General features: G+C 39.4%; 1 protein-coding gene across 18 annotated transcripts in view; it reads left to right on the plus strand.

The window, feature by feature from the left end:
* The window catches only part of LOC112645817 (LIM domain containing preferred translocation partner in lipoma), a 670,895-nt gene that overhangs the window by 373,044 nt on the left and 276,780 nt on the right, over window positions 1–21,071 (plus strand). For 2 of the 18 annotated variants that reach the window (XM_025425340.3, XM_025425339.3), the window contains exon 1: window positions 1,973–2,805. The exons of the other annotated variants lie outside the window; for them this stretch is intronic. The gene's annotated coding sequence lies outside the window, so the exon portion shown is untranslated. Of the gene's footprint in view, window positions 1–1,972; window positions 2,806–21,071 lie in introns of those variants that run through there. 18 annotated transcript variants of the gene reach the window in all.

Consider the following 21,071-nt stretch of genomic DNA (forward strand, 5'->3'; position numbering starts at 1 on the left):
GTGGGTATTTGGAGTGATGCTTACTGAGAGGGTCAGGTAATGCTTCTCAGAGGAACTGACTTCTGAAATGACACCTCAGCATCAAATTGATAAGGCGCATTTGCAGAACAATTCATGGGCTGGAGGGAGCATGGATCCTTTAAGGAAATAGGGTGAGCCAGATGAGCCATGAGAATAGATGCCTTCAGTCCTATTGATAAGAAATAGATAGTTGGGGGGATCCCTAGGTGGCTCAGCGGTTTAGTGCCTGCCTTCGGTCCAGGGTGTGATCCTGGAGTCCCGGGATCAAGTCTCATATCGGGCTCCCTGCATGGAGCCTGCTTCTCCCTCTGCCTGTGTCTCTGCCTCTCTCTCAGTCTGTGTCTCTCATGAATAAATAAATAAAATATTAAAAAGAAAAAGAAATAGATGGGATTTTAGGCTTCAGATTGCATATGCGGAGTTTTATCTCTGAGGAGCAATAAATTTGGTTATTCGTTAACCATACTACATAAGCTTCTGTTTGCAGGTGGTACTTCAGGGAAGTTCTTGCATTATGAAGAGACATGTGAGCACAAGGACTGTTTTCTTTTCTTTTCTTTTCTTTTCTTTTCTTTTCTTTTCTTTTCTTTTCTTTTCTTTTCTAGATGCGTATGCTGAAAAACAGAGATATAAAATTATTTTCCCTAGTAAATTTTCCAATATCATACAGTACTAGTGATATCTAGTTGAGTCACATACTTACTCCTAGGAGTCAATTTTGGAGGGTTTTTAAAAGCTTAAAATCTTCCAAGTGGAAATTTCCAATACTATGAATCCTTAAGTGGTAACTCTTCATAGTCTATGGAATTGTTCCATAAAAGAAATCATTAGTGATTATTTTCCACTTCTGTGGTTCTTTGGTGTTGCCTCTTGTGGTATCAGCCATTTAGAAATATCAATTCTGTCTTGAAATAGCCCATCAAATAGTGACTCATGTCAAGCCAAGAGTTTATTTATTCCTCTTTTCATGATTAGCAACACCTGTTTAATATGATCGTGTGTGTATGTGTGTGTGTGTGTGTGTGTGTGTGTGTGTGTGTGTGAGAGAGAGAGAGAGAGATTTATTTCCAAATATATTTCTAACTTTTATTTCTAGTATTTGGTGTGTGCACAGTCCATACTCCTAACTCTAAATCTGGCTTCAGCTATGATACAAATCTAAGTCAGATACCCTTAATGATATTGATTTGGTAGGAGGTATTCTTTTGGGATCCTATCTCCATGATCTTGCGTAATTTGCTTCCTTTACTGAACCGAATTTTTTTACTTATAAAATGTGAATGTTGAAATAAATGAATTTTCCAGCTCTATGATTTATGATATCACTATCAATTTACCTACTGAGGAGCATCATATAAATTGGCCATTTGTGGAAAGTGTTCAATGGCTCAGAATCAGGCATAACATTTTACTTTTATGAAATTTGGGCAAATATAATTGGACATTTTATGTGCACCAGGATACATATTAAGGATGCAAGCAGTAAGACCTTTGTCCAGCAACTGGGATGTGAAGCTTCAGTGAAAAGCACAGATTGGTAACTCAGTCTTTTTGTATAATAGACTTTTTTTGAGATATAATTCACTTACCGTATAATTTCCAGATTGAAATTATTTCTAAAGGAGGTAATCAGTACATTCACTCAACAAATATGTATTGAGCATCTGCCATGCACCAGGGATTTTCTAAGTGCTGGAGTTATAGACACAATAGCTGTATAAAACCTAACCTCTCACAGAATGTCCCTCAATAGTCTATTTTCCATATGGTGTTGGAGACATATATTCAGGATCAGCAAAGGGTACTCTGGGAACACATGAGGTAGATCATGAAAACCTAGTCTTGGTAGACTTAGAGACATTTCTGAGAGGTGGTCATCTCTAAACAAAAGTCTGGGAAACCCATGGGAGTTTGCTAGGTTGATGACACAGGAAAAGTAAGGTGGCGGGGTAGGGGTGATTCTGGAAGAGGAAAGAAAATGTACCAAGGGGTCACCTGGGTGGCTCAGCTGTTGGGCATCTGCCTTCAGCTCAAGGCGTGATCTTGCGGTCCTGGGATCAAGTCCCACACCAGGCTCCCTGCATGCAGCCAGCTTTTCCCTCTGCTTTTCTGTGGTTCTTTGGTGTTGCCTCTTGTGGTATCAGCCATTTAGAAATATCAATTCTGTCTTGAAATAGCCCATCAAATAATGACTCATATCAAGCCAAGAGTTTATTCCTTTTTTCATGATTAGCAACACCTGTTTAATATGATCGTGTGTGTATGTGTATGTGTGTGTGTGATTTATTTCCAAATATATTTCTAACTTTTATTTCTAGTATTTGGTGTGTGCACAGTCCATACTCCTAACTCTAAATTCTGTCTCTGCTTGTGTGTGTGTGTGTGTGTGTGTGTGTGTGTCTTTCATGGATAAGTAAGTAAAATCTTTAAAAAAAAATGTGCCAAGGCACAGAGGTGAAACATATGTAAGCCACCATAGCTCAGTAAGGTTAGAGCACGGGACGGGGGCAGTTTGGAAGGACAATTTTTGTGGGGCCAGAAGGGCAGAGAGTCTGTCAATGTGTGCTTTTACAGAGATGTGTTTATCCTACTATGAGGTCATAGAGAAGGATGATGTCAACTAAGGAATGTGACGTTTGAATTAGGTCACAAAGGATATCTAAGAGTGTTTTGAGATAGACTACACATAGTCCAGGCAAAAGGAACTGCAATTGAAAAAATAAGTGTGTGTAAAAGAATGGTGTTTTCAGCTTGACAAGGAATTTGAAGTAGCTGGAGAATGAGGTATGTGGAGCAGAGAAAGAATATAGTCAAAATAATACATTGATGAGGTTTGGAAGGGCAGCTTATCAACGGATTCTGTGGAATGCAGTGAATTTGTACGTTGGGCTCTTAACCTGTTGGCTGATGAGGTTCTTAGGAGCAGCATTCTGGGAGAAGACTGGAGCAGTGAAGGTTTTAGAAAATACATTAGAAATTTGCTTTAGGGGCACCTGAGTGGCTCAGTTGGTTAAGATTGGACTCTTGATTTCATGATTCCAGGGTCCTAGGATCAAGCCCTATCTGACTCCATGCTCAGTGGGGAGTCTCACCCTCTGCCCCTCCTCCTACGTACATACTCTCTCTCTAAAATAAATAAATAAATAAATAAATAAATAAATAAATAAATAAATAAATAAATAAATTTTTAAAAAGTATGCTTTAGAAAGATAACTTATTCTGGATATACTTCAATTGGAGCAACTCTGGATTGTAAATGGAACTCAGAAGTAAGTCACTGTATTGTTTAGGATAGTGCTTATCTAGCTAGTGTTTTACAAGAACTCTACTGATCAGTTACCCTTTGCAGCAATGGCTGATCATTTTCAATATTAAGAAAGTATAATTAAATAAAATGCATGGGATGATAACCATCAGGCATTGAGAACTTACTGTCAATACTTAATTCTTACTACAACCCAGTGAGGCTGCCTGACATTTCCCTCCATTTTACAGATGAGACTATGGCTCAGAGAGATATAGCTTGCTGAATTAGCAAGATGCAGAGCTGGCATTTTAGCCAGTATGGTCTACCTCCAAATCTAAATATTTGAATTGATGACTGAATGCACAATGAAAAATACTAACAGTAACTGTGTTTATGAAGAGAGATTTTGGGTAAAAGGCCTTGTTTTGTTTTGTTGCAACTCACTGATTCAATGATGTTATTTCCATTACCTTGATCTAAGTTTAGAACATTTCTTTTGCTCCAAAAAAGAAATTTCATACCTATTTGTAGTCAATCTCTGTTCTCCCCTCCAGCCCTACGGTAACCTCTAATTGACTTTAGTGGAAATGTCTTTAAATGAATGTAACTTCGGTTTAGTGACAGTTTGTTTTGAATAGTAGCAATCTGAGAGCCTAATTCGCTAATTTAGGAATATAAAACAGTTTGAACTTCCAATTTCTGATACTTGCATGCAGTTAATGTTCTCTATTCATAATCTGGGGCAGAGAAAGGTACAAATGCCAGGGCCTGTACAAATCACTGGTCATGTACCCATGAGTAAGACCGCCCCAGACCCCACCCTTGAATTCTTTTGGAGAGACAGACATATAAAAAGACAAATTATTGAATGACATTGGGAAATGGAATTCTTCTAGAAATCCTGATGCATTTATTGTTAAACTTCTTTCTGCTGGAAGTCATTGAGTTGTTTGTAAAAATCTAGTATATATGAAGCATTTGGAATGCTTAGCATTTTGAGAGTAAAATCCACATCAATTTAAAATATAATAAAACTTCCCATCCAGAATAGAGTGGTAATTGCCAGGCATAAAAGAGCCCAGCTTAGAGTAGCTTGGAGGACAATTGGTCTCAGGCAGACCTTACTAGTTAGGACACTAGTATACAAGTAACCATAATGCCTGAATTACTGTACCTATTTGGTAGCACTATATCTACAACAGCTTAAAATAAAAATTGCAAATGCACCAGATTTGATCAATCTTAGTTTTTCTTTCTCTTATTCTCCCAGACCCAAGTTAAAAATAAAATCTGCCTGCCTCATTTTCCTGTGTGTTAGTAGGATTAACTGGAGCTCTCAACAGGAGAGCAATAGTTGTAGTAGACGACATTGTATAGTGGGTGAGAGCCCGGTAGAGATAATTATACAGTCACTCCCACTGTATTACCCTTCAAAGAAACTGAGCCTAATATTCTCCAAAGCAATTTAACCAACTTCTAAAAAAAATGTATAAGATATTATTTAGAGAATGAAATAGCTACTGTATATAATCAGGAGGGAGAATTATAGCAAATTATAATACTCATTTGATAAGTGTATAAAAAGCTACACTCAAAGCTCAGTATTGTACCTCCTAAGTAATTGTTCATTTGTGCTAACTGTCCTTAAAATAGGAGGAGAGATAAAGAACTGCTAAAAAAGAAAAAAAAAATCAACTGTTAAACTTGTTCAGTAAGATTTTCCCCTCTGGGCATAGATTGAGTCTAATTTCATGCTCTATGAGGATCAAGCACACATTTGGTCTTCATATTTAATAGCAGTAATTTCTTTGCCTTTCCAAAGATAATGTCCATGTAGAAACATAGACATAACTAAGACTAAATGTGTTAAAAATGTGTTTGAAGATCTATCCCATGTTCATATACATACGGCTGTTATATATCTGTGTTCACTGCACACATATCCCAATATTTTCAGAAGATAGGCATATCTACAGATCTTTCCAATAATTATTTCAAGATAAGCAAAAGGAGGCCCAGACATCTGCTAAATTATCTATTTATATCAAAAGGAGTTGGCAGTTATACAAAGGTCAATTTCGCTTTGGTTTGCTTTAAACAAATAAGAAGCCCAATATGTAAACTTTAAGAGACTTAAATCTTTGTACACTTTCTTTAGAGTTTGTAGTTTTGGTGCCCCCACTGTTGGGGAAAGAAAAAGCTCATCTAATTACTATTATGAGACGCCTGACCTCATATTTGCTGAGAGCAATTGCTCTAAAGATGTCAACTACCTCAGACAGAAAACCTTAGAGCCTCCACTCACTAGTTGTGTGTTCTTCAGTAAGCGGATTGATCTCTCCAGCTAGACTCAGTTCCTGGTTTCAAAGTGGTTATAATAATACAGAGCCTGCCTCATGCAGTTGTTATGAGGAAAAAATCAGCAATACATATACATAGTAAAGCACGTTGTCTGTAGCATACTTCTAGCTCATCAACTGATGTCATGTAGTCAGAAATTAGTGATGAATTTCTGTTACTGAGGTGGCAATCATGGCATGAGTGTCCTTGTCCCACATGAACATCGAAACTTACTTGGAAGAGAATCCTGGAGACCAGTGACTTTGGTCATTGCCCTTGTAGGCCCAGAGAAGACGATGTGTGTTTTTATGTGGAAAAAAAAAAAAAAAAAAAAAACCATGGAAGTCCCATGATTTTCATTTGAAAAGTGGTTTAAAGGGTTGAATTTGAATAAGAAGAAGCTTTAGGAATGCTTCCATTTGTTTCACTTATACTTTCCTTTTTAAATAAGAAGTGGGTGACAGATGATAAAAGAAATACTATGTCTAAATAACTTTTTAAGACATTTCTTTAAATAAGGATATAATAAAAATGCTAAGTAATAATAAAAATACCATGTCATAATTTTTGTAGTAGCGTTTCTTTGTTTCTGGTAGTGCAGTAACTGATGGTATATTTTATAGCTAGTGGCATCCTTTTTGATGCGATATTATAGGAAGTACTCAGTAAATGTTAGCAATTCTAATTAGTGTTTGTGTTAAAATTAATGTAGTAGCTACACTGTCCAAGTTAGGAGTCCTAAGGCCTTTGAATTGGAGTAGAGTGTGTTGAAAGAATACCTTGGATTGACCAGAAGTCCAGAGCACTGGACTTGTACCTGTATCAGCACAACTGTCTGAATATGTTCAGGTGAATATTGCACTAAGCTGGGCTGAAATTCACATCTGCCAAGTGCATATACCTTGCACTTTTCTTTTGATTATGAGATTTAAATTTGAATAATAGAAGTGAAAGCACTTTGCAAACCAAAGTAAGACTTATCAGTTAGGGTAGCCTAAGTAATGCTCTTGCAGCAAATACTCTCTAGATCGCAAGCCTTATAACAAAGGCTCATTTCTTGTTTATGCTACTTGTTCACTGTGAGCCAGAAGGGCTTCTTTGCAAGCTAAAGAACAGACACTGCTGACCCCCACCTCAGAGTAAAAGAGCTCTGAGGATCTTGACCTGGCAAGTACATGCTCTGGCCTGTAGTAAGTAGCACAAGTGGGCTTCCGTTCACAACTTGTTACCCACAACTATTCATAGGATTCCCCCTTGCTAGGAGAGTGGTAACTATGCAGAGAGCAGCACTGATGGCTCTCACACTTGAAGTAATGGTAGTTGGCAGTCAGTGAGTATGTCCTATCTATACCGGGCACCATGGTAAGTACTTTCCATGTGCAGGGTCTGTTAAGCCCTCATGCAGGAAGGCATGCACGTGATCTCCATTGTACGAGTGAAAAGCCAAGGCACAAAAAGGTAGGCTAACCAGTATGTGTGGAGGAAGCAGGACAGGGATTGCTCATCTATCACATTGATACTTGCATCAAACTATAATGGACTTGAATGCATTTTTTTAAAAAAAAAAAAACTGGGAAGTTAAAAAGGAACATACAAATATAGTGGAAAATTCTTCTGTTCTGAAAAACAGGGGAGTGGACTAGGTGACCCCTAAGGCTCCCTACAGTTTCACCTGAATCAGCTTAAAATGACCTGCCAAAAATAAAATAAAATAATAAAATAAAATAAAATAAAATAAAATAAAATAAAATAAAATAAAATAAAATAAAATAAAAAATTCCCATGTTTCTTTTACACCCTCATCTTCAAAAGCCAGAGACCCTCCCTTGGCCAGCACTTTCCTAGTAGCTCAAGAGAGGGGTGTTGTCTCTATTGACAGGCTGCCCGGGTTTCTGTGAATGCTCCCCCTTTGACTTATTTGAACTTTCTATTAGGGGGATTCAAACATACGTGAAAGTCCAAGGTTATAGTGAACCCAGTTTATTAGTTATCCATACACAATTATCAGTGCACACCCAGCCTTGCTTGCTTTAGCTTTGTAAATTAATCTGGCCCCCTATCAAGCAGAGCTTTGAAGGCAGACTGAGCTCTGTGGGCTTGTGGAACGCAGAACAGGATTCAGGAAACAGAAAGCCGGTGACCAGCTAGGAGCGCTGTGCTGGTGGCTCAGGCAGGGCGTGTGGAGGACAGGGTTGAAGGGATCAGTGTGAAGAGAGGACATCACTCATCAATACCGTAGACAAGTTTTCGGGCAGAGGATAAATGATGTGACGGTATTTCATCACTCATGTGCCACTCTTCCAAGGTAAGGGCGGGGGGGGAGGGAAGGAGAGATTTGTTGTTAACATATTATTGTAAAATGATTGCCTTTCTCCCTAGCTAAAACTGTAATCTTGCATGCCACTGGGGTAGCTAATAGGAAAGCTGGGCACGCGAGGTCTCTCAGGGGACTGGATGGCTCTGGGTTCTGGGCCCTACCACCTGGCAGAGAAGCTGCTGAGCTGGAAAGCATGCTGCCTTCAGCACCCCGGCCTGTAGCAACATCCAGAAGGCCCGGGTCACTGAACCTCCGTCTTCTCTCTGAAAGACGTGTATACTCACCGTCTGAGTGCCTCGCAAACCTATTATAGCATTTAATTAACAAATGTTCCTCAAATGCTTTGAGCTCCCCGTTCGGATACATGTGACTGAAATGTAAAGTACCTTTCACTGCCTTATTTATTGCTCCAGCGAACACGCTATATGTTGGCACCGTTTATCTTCATTTTAATTTTATCTCCAACAAATATAGGCATTAATTTAAATCACATACAGAACATAACAGTTTTTATAGAGGCAAACTTATTCCAGTGTGCTGCATTTTAATATCGCGCTTTACCATCTTTTCTCACTTGATTCAAGAATAGTATCTCTTCCTGCCTCAGCATTTAATCTTAGGACAACAGAAACTTTTTTGTGTGTGCGCATGTTCTTGCTCTCAAACTTCGTCTTTCTTGCTGCTTTGCTGTTTGCTGCCTGGAAGTCCCTTTGCGAGCGCGGGCACAGGTGCGGATGATGGGTGGTGGTTCTTTGCCAGCGAAATGTGTCCATGTGGGGGGCGAGGGGTGGCATGGGGGACAGACGACCCAGAAGGGTGGCTTTTACAGCTGAAGATCATTCTTGCTGTTCACCTGCATTCAGATCCCTGGTCTAATAGTAAGAGAGCCAACGGAGGGTGCCCACCCACCCACCCCCGCCCCCACACATCCCCGAAATTCACACGTTCAAAGAATCTTTTAAAGTGCTCATTTTTCTTTCTGGTCTTGTTTTTCACTCAAATGGAAAAATTCCCCCTTTTCTTCATAACTGTTACTTTAGCAGTGGCTGAGTCTTTGCCCCGAGGGGAAACTGCTAAATGGGCCTGCTGTATTTATGGCTCTGAAACATTCCAGTTAGCTGTTACACCCTAACCTAAGCAAGGATGATTTCCCGATCCTTAATTTGTGGCCTGAAAAGTTGTGTCCCTCCTCAATTAAGACTTGCCGAATTGCCTCTGACAAGACAGCACATTCCCAGAAGTCAGGGCCGTGGGGACGGTAATAACATGACCACAAGCACAAGACATTGTGATTTTATAAGCCATTTCGGGCCCTCTTCAGAAGCTTCCAGGGTGCTTTCCCTCCAAATTTGTGAAAACAACAAACTCCTTATTTTTCTAGTTTTCTAGGCCTCCAGAGTATCTAGATTTAGGGGTATCTGTCCTGTTCCCTCCCCACTTTTTTTTGACAGTAGGGGTTAAAATGTACCAGTTACTGTTTAAACTACCTGTTTTAGCCTTGTAACAAACCTTTGAGCCAGATACCATTATTATGCTCGTTTTACAGAAGAGGGAGCAAGGCCTGGAGAAGTTATTATTTTTTTTTTTCTTCTGAAATCATACAGCTAAGACGTGGCAGGGCTGGGGTTTTGAATTTTGCCCACTTTAACTAATTTGCTTTTGGTGTAGTTCTCTTCAACTAGAATTCCTGACCTCTTGTTTGATGCTGACTTTTCCCAAACCCTTAATCTTTGTGCTGCTAGGTGGATTTTATCTGTGGCAAGAACACAGTTACCCTGGAAACCCACTAGCTGTAATGGCAATCCAATTATAGCACCACCGCTCCGGTTTTATTAAATTAGCGTTGCTGATGACGTGGACTTCTTGATTGAAGGATGCTGAGAAATGGGTTCTCGTCAGTTCTTGCTTCTGAGGGCTGCTTGGGGGTCATTCCCTTCTACTCCGCCAAACCAAACAAAACAAAATTATTCTTTGGGGTATTGATTGGATTTGGAGGGTAACCTCGGATTATCTTTCTGGACCACTGGCTTCCAGCAGTGACTGGAGATGCATGGAAGTGCATAGAAGGAAGCTTGACTGAATTCTTCCAACCTTCTGAATAGCCACTCCCACCCGCACCCCGACAACAGGCTGTTGATTTAGGGCCCTGATCTGAACAGCTGAGGCTCCCGGTTGGTTGCTGTTAGAATGGTTCTAATTTGACTTCAGGCCATGAGTTTATATATACCCAGACTTGGTTCAGGAAAAGTCGAAGCTCTTTGATAGTTTTTGGCCCTTTACAGACTTCTGATGGGCCAAGAATTTGTTTTGGTTCAAAACGATTAATAAGTTTCCTTTAAATATGTAGGATTTAAGTAGACTTGAGTGAATATGGGCAGTGCTCAGTCCAGTGATATGGACTTAGAGGAATGACATTATTGCTACTACTTGGCTGTTGGCCCACTCCCTGAGATGGTAACTGGCAGGCTGGCACAATGTGGTCTTAGCTCCTTGCACATACCGAGCACCAGGCCAGGTGTCTCACTCATCACTTGCCATCGGTCCGTCCGTTCTATTATTAGCTCTATTTTGCAGAGGAGGTAAAAGCATAGCTAGGAGAGATGGCTTACTCATCTGCAGGGCTCTTCAGTGAGGTTGACTTCTGAGTATGGGTTCCTAGCTTGCAGTCCAGTGTCCTTTATGCCATAGTGCCTCAAGGTCAGTCTTCTTTATTTCAGACAACAGAACAGGCTAAAACCACCGAATCTGAACTCTTGAAGTTCCAACATCCTGACTGTTTTTGTCTGGAAAAAAAATTTTGTAGGCATATCCTGTCTAGAATGATAGGAGTTGGAGGGGAGAAGGGCTGCATCTACTATACACCCCTGAAGAGGTGATATTTCCATCACTTCCTCTGTCACCAGTGAGCAGATTTTCAGAAGCAGAAATTTAAAATGATGAAGAGAATTACATGTCTGCACAGAACATTATGTATTCTGTGTTAGCTTTGCCACCTGTAGAATAATCTGTTAGAAGACATTCATTGAAGTTCTTTCTAGCTCCATCACTTACTGGCTTGGTGACCTTAACCAATGTAGTTGACATCTTTGAGCCTCTTGTCCCATGAGAAAAATGGAACAACAACATTGGATGAAAATGTTGAGTTATGAAGAAATAAGCCAGAAGCATTTTTTGCGAAATGGTAACCTCAATGTAAGTTACGAATGTTATTCTTGCGCTCATCTAGCTGTCTCTCAATTCTTCTCCTTTCTCTACCCCAATACTTTCTGGTTGTGTAAATGAATCTGGAATTCTCTGCGATATTCCTATGTATAACTGTAGGGTCTTAGGTTTAAAAATCCTACTTCTGTTTTTATTACTTTGACAATTGCAAAAAAAAAAAAAAACTTTTTGCATTCGTTTTCTCTATGTGAAATAGGAAGTAGCACCATCCACATCTATTATATATTTTTCTTAATTAGATACAAATCTCTATATTTTCTGAATTGTGACTCATATTTTCATACCCATATAAGTACGTATGCATATTTTAAAACACTTAAAGGGATATATATATATACTCTGTTATTTCTGGGGTTATGGGAGATACTACTTCTTATACTTCTCTCTATATTAAACTTTCTATAATGAGCCTACTTCTCTTTTGTTTTCTATGTATACCCAATGTATATAAATATTTTTAAAACCATTTTTAATATGTGTACTTTTTATAAATTTGTGTAAATATATGTATGTAGGTTTGTATACACACATACAATATTTTGGCAGTATGAAGCACCTTTTAGCAATACACATCTATAAGGACAAATTTATTTATTTATTTATTTTTTAAAATATTTATTTATTTATTCATGAGAGACTCAAACTGAGAGAGAGGCAGAGACATAGGCAGAGGAAAAAACAGGTTCCTCGCAGGGAGCCCGATGTGGGACACGATCCCGGATCCCGGGATCACGACCTGAGCCAAAGGCAGGCGCCCAACCACTGAGCCACCCAGGCATCCCTATAAGGACAAATTTAAAAACTATTATTAACTTTTCTCTCCCTCTTTCCTCCCTTCCTCCCTCTCTCCTTTTCTTGTCTTTCTTTTTATTTTTTTACCTTTCTCTTTCTTTCCTTTCCTTTCTTTCATCTCTCTGCTTACCTGTCTCTCTCTTCCTTCTTTCCTCCTCCTTTCTCTTGTCATTGCCCAGCATCTTTCAGAATAGAAACTGAAACAATTTTTGTCTTAAATATAGTGTGTTAGACATACAGAATGAGTCTTTCAAGAAGAGATGACTCTTTCCTGCATCCATGTATCATTGTGGTACTTGAACCTATCTCAAAACAAAAGTATAACTATGATTTTTAGCACTATTTTAAATATTTACTGAGTAGAGCTGCTCTTCTTTGCCAACCACCCTGATGAGAGAGAGAAAAAGAACACTTATATACAAGTCCACTATTTATAGTAACTTACTTCCAAGTTACGTGACCTTTATGATTCCCAGTGACCATTATGATTTCTTTGCAAGGTATTTGTAAGATCTGGATTCATTAGTTTTTTTGTAGCAACCAGAAGTTGGGATCTTAGTATCTAAATTTTATGTACTTTATTTTGTCTCTCCAGATGTCCGCTAGGGGTAAGAATTTCATTCCCTCCTCTTGGGACCACTGTGGATCTCCCTAGACTTTTTCTTTCTGTGATATTTTCCTCATCAGTCTGTGTTATGCTGCTAATTGTAGCTATTATGATATTAATTTAAACCAGAGTGAAGATAGCCAGTGTTTGTGTGTTTCTGTGAATTTTTTAGGGGGGGGGGTAGTTCTCACTTTAAGGAGATTGACTTTGGCATCCCTCCCTCCCTTTTTCAGTTTGATCTGTCCAAGGAAGGAGACCACATTTAGTACTTGCTAGTTGAGACGTGTGGTCTACAATTCTGAGTTAGTTCCTCCTCTGGCCCTCTCTCCCTGTGGTGCACTGAGTCACAATGCGATCACCAGCTGCTTATGCTGTTCCTACACACAGCATGTTAGATGGCAGGGTAGCCAAGAATCAGCCTGGGAAGTACTTTCAGGAAATGTGGAGACCCCTTCAACACCCTGATCATCTTTGAGTGGCTTAGTGTAGCTGGTATTAATGTTATAAATGAACATCCCTAAATTTGTCTTAGTTCCAGCCCAGATGGAGTTTTGATTTTAGAAAAATCATTCAGTGAAATGTATTTCCTGTGCCTGGTAGTCAATGATCACTTACCAAAAAAAGGGGGTGGTAGGAGAACAAAAATAAACTTGTGATAATTCACATACACTTAACCTTTACTGAGTGAGTAATACCAAAAAGGGAATGAGCGGGCTCTGCTGACCAGCATTTACAAATGGATTCCAGGAATGCTGTTAGAGTTGCCAAAGCAATCTCTGAGTCCTGCCAAAAGCATCCCGTGGGATTTTGCTAAGGGTAGGGAAAGCGAGGGATATGGAGGTGTGCATGCGAATGTGTTTTAAAGCTTTCTTACCCAGCCGTGTGTAGTAGAAAGAACACTGGCAGAAATCTGGGAAACCTGCTTTCTAGACCTGGTTCCACCTAATCTCCTGATACTGGAAAGTTTATCTACCTTCCTTGGAACTTCAGTTACCATGTGTAAAGTAAGGATGCCAGGCTAAGATCTTTCATCATTGACATGCTGAGCTTCAACTATCCCAGCACAGAAAAGTCATGCATGTTCATTATGTGTCTGTGTGAACAAAACTAAGCTAAACTAAAAAACAACAAAAACAATCACAATTTAAAAAAAAAAAAAAGGGCAGCCTGGGTGGCTCAGTGGTTTAGCACTGCCATCAGCCCAGGGTGTGATCCTGGAGACCCCAGATCGAGTCCCACATTGGGCTCCCTGCATGGAGCCTGCTTCTTCCTTTTCCTATGTCTCTGCCTCTCTTTGTGTGTGTGTCTCTCATGAAAAAAAAAAAAAAAAAAAAAAATCTTTAAAAAAATCTTTAAAAAAATAAAATAAAAAGAAAAAAAATATATATGGTACTTCCGGTTAATGTCGAGCTTCATTTAACAGTTCTAATTATATTTTTAAAGACTTGGATTAAGAGCTCAGGTTCAAACGATGGCTTATACAAACTGTAATACTATATGCTGTACAAGTGACACAGTACCAAGAGATATCTTACCGAAAGGTAACACCATTCTGTCCCATTTCCTATGAGAATAATACTACCGAAGTTGTTTTTTCAATGGATCCTTTCTTTCCCGGTTTTTAGAAATATGGTCCAGTGCATTCACTATTTACTTATAATGGCAGGCAGATATAAACTATAAAGGATTGATGTGTCAGTAATATCTACGACTTTAGCCTCTTCGTGTTTTTTTCTCCATGGTTATTATTACACCTTTTGTGACCCTCTTCCTGATTTTAATTATTTCCTATGTAGAGTATTATGACACTTGGGGTAGCTCTCTCTACTATGTAATTGCTTCCCCCTCCTTATGTGACAGCTGGAACCTTCCAAGGGGTCCAGGAAGTCCCTGACTTGTTGAAAGGCCCTTAGGAAGATATACTACTAGTGTTACTGGCTTTTTGTAGGAAGGTGTGTTTCTTCAGAAGCAAGCTCACAGTTTTGTTTAGGGTGGAAACCACAATGCAGCAGGATGCATATATATGGCCTATATACAGTCATGTAGTTACATTGGCAGCCCTTGTGAATGGTTTGTTTTCTGCCAAAAGTTGGTGATCAGCCGGTGTGAGTGATGATGCCTAGAGAAGGTATTTTAGTTAATGTTTTACCAGAACCAGTAGGAGATAAAGAGATTTAGTTAATGGGATTGTGTGGACTGGCTAAGTAATCCAACATCCACAGGCTGGAATTTTGCTACAAATCTGATACTACTGTCCGCAGGTGGAATTTATTCTCCTTTAAAGGAGCCTCAGCTCTGATCTCAAGGCCTTCCATTCCAACTTTCAGTCAGGCTGGCCCAGATTATTTATGATCGTCTCCCTTCCTGAAAGTCAACTGGTTATGGGCTTTCATCACATCCGCAAAGTACCTTCATAGCCATAGAGAGCTTAGTGCTTGATTGAATATCTGGGAGCTGGAGGCCCTAGCAAAACTGACCATCACAGAAGGCTAGCTATTTCCTACAGAAGAACCATGTAGAGAAGCCATGGGCACTTGATGCTAAGAAGCAGGAAGAGTGGAAAAGGTGCAGGAGGAGTTGTGAGAATGCCAGGGTCATCTTTGGGAATGATGGCTGGAAGTGATGGTAGACACAGACGACAGTAAATGTGGACAGACTCATGTTCTGTCTTCAGCATGTGGAGACCTGAAAAGCTTTTGCCCACCTGCTCTGAGAGTAGAGCTGTTGTCTGTCAAATAGTTCCTCGTGTTCATTCTAAGTTAATGAACAGCAGAACTGGTGGTAGTTTCTCTTGCATTCTTGAGTTGCAGTTTACTAATATGTGCTTCTTCAGCGTGGAAAGCATCTAAAACACAGTTTCTTCCACATTTCTGTCATCCCCTAGTCTCCTGGCCCTAGCTGTCACTCATCGACCACTTGGCATATGACTCACTCTCTCACCTGTGTCCCAGATTTCTGTCTTTTTGAAAGATCTGAGGGCTTAGTACCCCAGCTTCTGAGCCCCTTGACCATTTATCTCCTGTGACTCTTAATCTCCACTCAGCTGCAGCCACCATTCCCCAGATTACACTCCAGGTCTTGTCATTTCTTGGTTCGTTAATTATAAAATTGGAACAACAGAAACCAAAAACTCCCTCTGAGCATAAGCCCACATTCCCCCATCTCTCAGCTCCTAACTCTGCTCTTCCTCAGGGTCTTGGCCTTCAGTGACCTTTACTTGCATTGGACCACCAATCTTTCTTTCTCTCTGTATCTAATGTAGATTCTGTGGTTCAGCCCTTGAGCCCTACCTCCTCACTGCTGACCTTCTAGAGTTTCACTTAGTCTACCTGCCCTGTTGAAACCTGTGGTACTTTCGGGCCATCTCGCTAAGTTTTCTAGGTTTTTCTACTTTTCTGAATAATTCCTTGTTTCCCGATCTTCATAGCTCCTCTCTGCCACCTCCCCTTGATGTTGGTTTTCCTTGGTGGTGAGGGGGTGGGAGCATCTTTCCTTGAGTCTGTTCTTATTCTATTTCCTATATTTGATTTGTTGACTCTCACTTCTCTGGCTGTATTGTAATGTCATTCTATAAATCCATTTCAGCAACCTTCTTGTATTTAAGATCCAGGTCTTTCTTTCTTTCTTTCTTTCTTTCTTTCTTTCTTTCTTTCTTTCTTTCTTTCTTTCTTTCTTTCTTTCTTTCTTGATTCTATTTATTCATAAGAGACAGACACAGAGTGAGAGTGAGAGTGAGAGAGAGAGAGAGAGAGAGAGAGAGAGGCAGAGACACAGGCAGAGGGAGAAGCAGGCTCCATGCAGGGAGCCTGACATGGGACTCGATCCCGGGTCCCCAGGATCAGGCCCTGGGCTGACGGCGGTGCTAAACCGCTGAGCCACCCGGGCTGCCCAGATCCAGGTCTTTCTAACTGCCTATTGGCCAGGTGCATTTGAATATATCACAGAAAGCTTAACCTCAACATGTCAAAATATATTTACAACTTCTCCCTAGGATTCCTTCTACTCCTGTGTTGTTAAATGGAATGGGGTCACCATCTAACTAGCTTCCCAAGCCAGAAGTCTGAGTGTTCTTTCTACACTCCCCTCTTTCCCTTACTGTCAGTTTTACCTTCATGATACTTCACAGACTTTTACTTCTTTCCATCTGCACTGACTGTAAAGGATTACAAATCACCATCATCTCACATGGTACTGCATGGCTATGGCATTGGTAATACCCTTCTAACTGGTTTCCTTGTCGCCACTCCCCTCGTGCCCACGTTTATCCACTCAGCTGCTTCTAAGATGCGCATCTCATTATACTGCTCCCCTGTCTAGCACCTTATCTCCTTAGCCCCATAGTATAAGAGAGTGATGAAGAAAATAGACTCTGAAATCAAACAGAAATATGTCGATATGTCACTTCCATGCTGCGTGAACTTGGACAAGTAACCATTTTTGATTCATTCCCGTATGTAAAATAGAAATATTAATAGCACTTTCCTTTTTAGATGTTTTGTGCCTCTTCTGTTTTCTTCTCCTACAAGTTCCCCTCCAGTGCTCTGGCCACACTGGACTTCTCTCAGATCCCCAAGAGCATTGAGTTGCCACTGAACAGTCACATGCTATTGTCTCTGCTTGGAACACTCTATTGCCCCCCGCCCTCTATTACCATGTCTCAACATGGATGTCATTTGCCTTGAGATAATGTTCATCAACCTCCTCTGCTTCTACTTAGTTTAAATACCCTTGCTATATGCTCCTATATTTTTCTCCTTGAACTTTTTTTTTTTTTTTTAATTTAGGATAGTCACACAGAGAAAGAGAGAGAGAGAGAGGCAGAGACATAGGCAGAGGGAGAAGCAGGCTCCATGTACCGGGAGCCTGACGTGGGATTCGATCCCGGGTCTCCCCGATCGCGCCCTGGGCCCAAGGCAGGCACTAAACCGCTGCTCCACCCAGGGATCCCTGAACTTTTAATCCCCACAGTTTTCACCCGATTCTGGATATCTTCATTCCCTCACTGCCTCCTCCCACATGATCACCCATCTCTCTACCCATCATGGGTTCCACAAAGACATAGACCATGACCCTAACTTTCTAAACTTCCTGTCCCTGCTGCCCAGTGCTTGATGTATGGTCTAGTAGAGATCAGACACTCGGTAAATATTTGATGAATGATTATGAGACGGACTCACTAGTTCACAAACATTTCCAGCAAAGCGACCACATCTTTTTTTTTTTTCTTGTTTCTGTAGAAGAAAACATATCATAAAATATAATTTTTCCACCTCTGTAATGGTTCCCTGAGAACCTGAGCACTTCTAGAGAGCTGTTTACACAATCAAATCAAGTGGTATTTTACAAGGAGGGAAAGCCCCAGGACAAGTCCCTTCTCTTGACCACAAAGTTCTATGTTTTCTGTCTTTTCCTCTTGAAATTTTGGTTTCAGCATAGCAACTTTTTGACCTCCCCCCCCCAATAATGCTATAAATGTAATATGGAAGTATCTACACACTAAATCCTTAATCGATTATCATGTTAAGCCTTGGGTATGGGAGGCAGATAATACACTTATTTTTAGCATTACTTGGAAGGAAGTTTCTAGGTATATAACTGAGGAGCATTCATGGAGAGCTGCATTTCTTTTCTATCAAGCTTTTGGGGGATTTTTTTTTTTTTAACAGTTCTCTTTGCTGAAAGAAAGTTCATAAATTTTAAAAGGAAATGTGGTCCTTTTCATTAGCTCCCTTTACCTCATGCTGAGTCATGGATGAGAGAGAATTTGTAGGCGGCTGAGCTGCAGGAAAAGTAATACTGTCATTTACACTCGCAGGCTGTTATGCTTTCCAGAAAACTTTTTCCGTAGGTTGCGAAAGTGATTAATCTGCTGTTAAAACTGACAAAGAAGGTTCTCTGATAAGAGCAAGAATTAAATGAGGGATTTTTTTTTTTCTTTAAAAAGTAAGCTCCTTTTTCCAGTTTTAGACTAGAAAAAAAATAGGTTTAGATTTTTTCTTTTTTTTTTTACTTTTGGTCTTTTTGTGTATACATGCAAATTTTGTCATGACATAAAATAATCACAGGATATTTTCTATTTAAAATATGTCTATTTATTGGGATGATTCATGTCTCATGTTTTATATCTGATTATTCTATATCCTGTCCCATTGCTTGTTTTTTTTTTTCTTTCATGTTTTTGCATGTGGGCCTAATTTTTAATACTTCCCACATCATCCTACTTCTCAACCCCAGATCTCTTCAACCCACTTCTTTTTTAATGTTAAAACTGGTGAAGACAGTCTAACTTTCTTCTGAGATATAAACTCCTGCCTCCCTGAAAAACTCCATCCATGCAATATTTCTACAACAGCATGAAAACTTGAACACAAGTTATTTGGCATTATTGAAACAAAGCATCATTGCCTTAAGAGGCTAGAAATTATATTTTTTCTTATTTTAAAAATGACTGAAATGTAAAGCATTTCCACTGAGTTCTAGCAAACATACCTGTCATTCGATCTTTTCTCTAGGGACCTGACATTTCAGAGAACCTAAAGGAACAAATAAATAAATCATTTGACATAACTTTTTTTTTTTTATGATTCCACAGAGAACTGGTGACTCATTTAGAGAATCAGAGTCTTCAGAAAGGTAGAATAATATGTTAGAAGTTTATTGAACTTGTTGCCTTTGGCATTTTAATACTTGGTTTTCATAACAAGTTCATAGGAGTTGTAAAAATGCACTGGCCTGCCACCCTCTTCCATTTACATTTTTCTCTTCGTATGCCTAACATTTTGATCAGGGTATATCAGGTTATGTTACCTTTTTCTTTTTTCTTTTTTCTTTTTTTCTTTTTCTTCTCCTTATTTTTGAAGACTGACTTCTGATTTTGAGCCTTTTTCTTGGTAACTGAGTGTATTTGTGAGAGACTGCTCTCAGAACTCTGGGAACTCTGTTGTCAGTGAGGAAGGGAAGAGACGAGAAATGCCCCCTTTGCTCCCTCACTGGCCTGACCGGCATGAGGGACTTGGCATTCCTCTTTTAGTCCTAAGGTTGATGCATAGACACATTGCTTTGGCCCTGGGGCTATAGATCCAGGTTTTAAAATTCTCAAGTGGAGGATGTCAAAACCGTTTATAACTGAAAACCTAGTAACTATTACTATGTATTTACATGAGTATTTCAGAGAGAAAAACATTTAAAAAACTGTAAGTGTGCTTGTTTTATATCTGAATTGCCAAGATTATTTCTGTTCCTTTATGTATATTTCATATACACACACGTATATTTTATATGGAGAGAGCAACATTATTAACATCGTCCTAGTGTTTCTTAGTCCATTCTCCAGGTGCTGTCACATGCAGTTCCTGGTACATCTTGTATTAAAAGAATGCAGTTTGGGGGCGGGGGTCTCCTTGGGGCAGGATGAGGTTTGGAGATCCTTTGCACTGTGCTTTTAAGTAGAGCAGGGTCATCGGTACCTACAGAAGTGGCTGTTTGCAGATTTGTGTCTATCTTCATAGCAACATGAAATAACTTTTAAACCAGAAGGGGGGAAAAAAAAACTTCTTTTGTTGCTTTTTTTTTTTTTTTTTTTTTAATTTTTTTGTTCTTAATGTTGAGATTAGCTGTCGTAATTTGGCGGCAGTATTTTTAAGTTAAGGATGCTTTGATTTGACATTTTTAAAAGGATAAGGTTCTATAGGTATTATAGAAAAATCTTTTTCCTAACTAAATGCCAGGGACAAAATTTAGACCAGAATGTAGTCATGAAGCCACGGTAATGAGATATGATTGTGGTTTAGTGGAGGAAGAAAAGCCCCGCAGGGAACAGTACAAGTGCAGTAAATTATGAATCATTACTAAATAGGTCTCATTAGTCCACCATTGACTTCGTTTAATTGACATTAGAAAGGAATCTAGAAAACTTTGGGAGTATATGTAAGAAAACTTGGTGTTGAACTAATAAAAATTTTTAGTGTCTGTTTTAAAAAAATTAGTAACAGTTGGTTGTGCTCTAGGCCCCACAAAGCAGCAGCCCTCTCACTAACACCTGCTTATAGAAAAGCCCTGTGTATCTTAAGAGAAATGGACCACAGAATGCTGGCTGATGTAATACGTGACAGTTTGCGATGAGTTTGTCCCCTCATCCTAGATATTTCCGCAAGATATAATGGACCTTAAATGGTGTTCCGAAGTTGACTCTGATGAGGGCTGGAACACAAGAGGGCATTTAGAGTGATTATTTTCATGCTGTTGCTCTACATGGTCTGCAAAGCCTGAGTGCCAGATGCTAAATTCTATCAACATAATGTATCTTTAATTAAATATTATATTTGCAATACAATTAATAATGTGGCCTGTTTCCATAACTTTATTAAGAAATTACCATAATTTTTGTGTAATAAGCTAATAAAAAGGCAGTGTGTTTTGAAACAGCCTTTCCTAAAGTGGTTATGTGCTTTGTGTCTGTTGAATTTTGAATTTAGATTAAGAGATTAATGGCCAGAATTATCTGATGCAATGCACTCAAGAGTCTA

Source organism: Canis lupus, chromosome 34 (assembly GCF_003254725.2).
Source record: "Canis lupus dingo isolate Sandy chromosome 34, ASM325472v2, whole genome shotgun sequence".
NCBI classification, from domain to species: domain Eukaryota; kingdom Metazoa; phylum Chordata; class Mammalia; order Carnivora; family Canidae; genus Canis; species Canis lupus.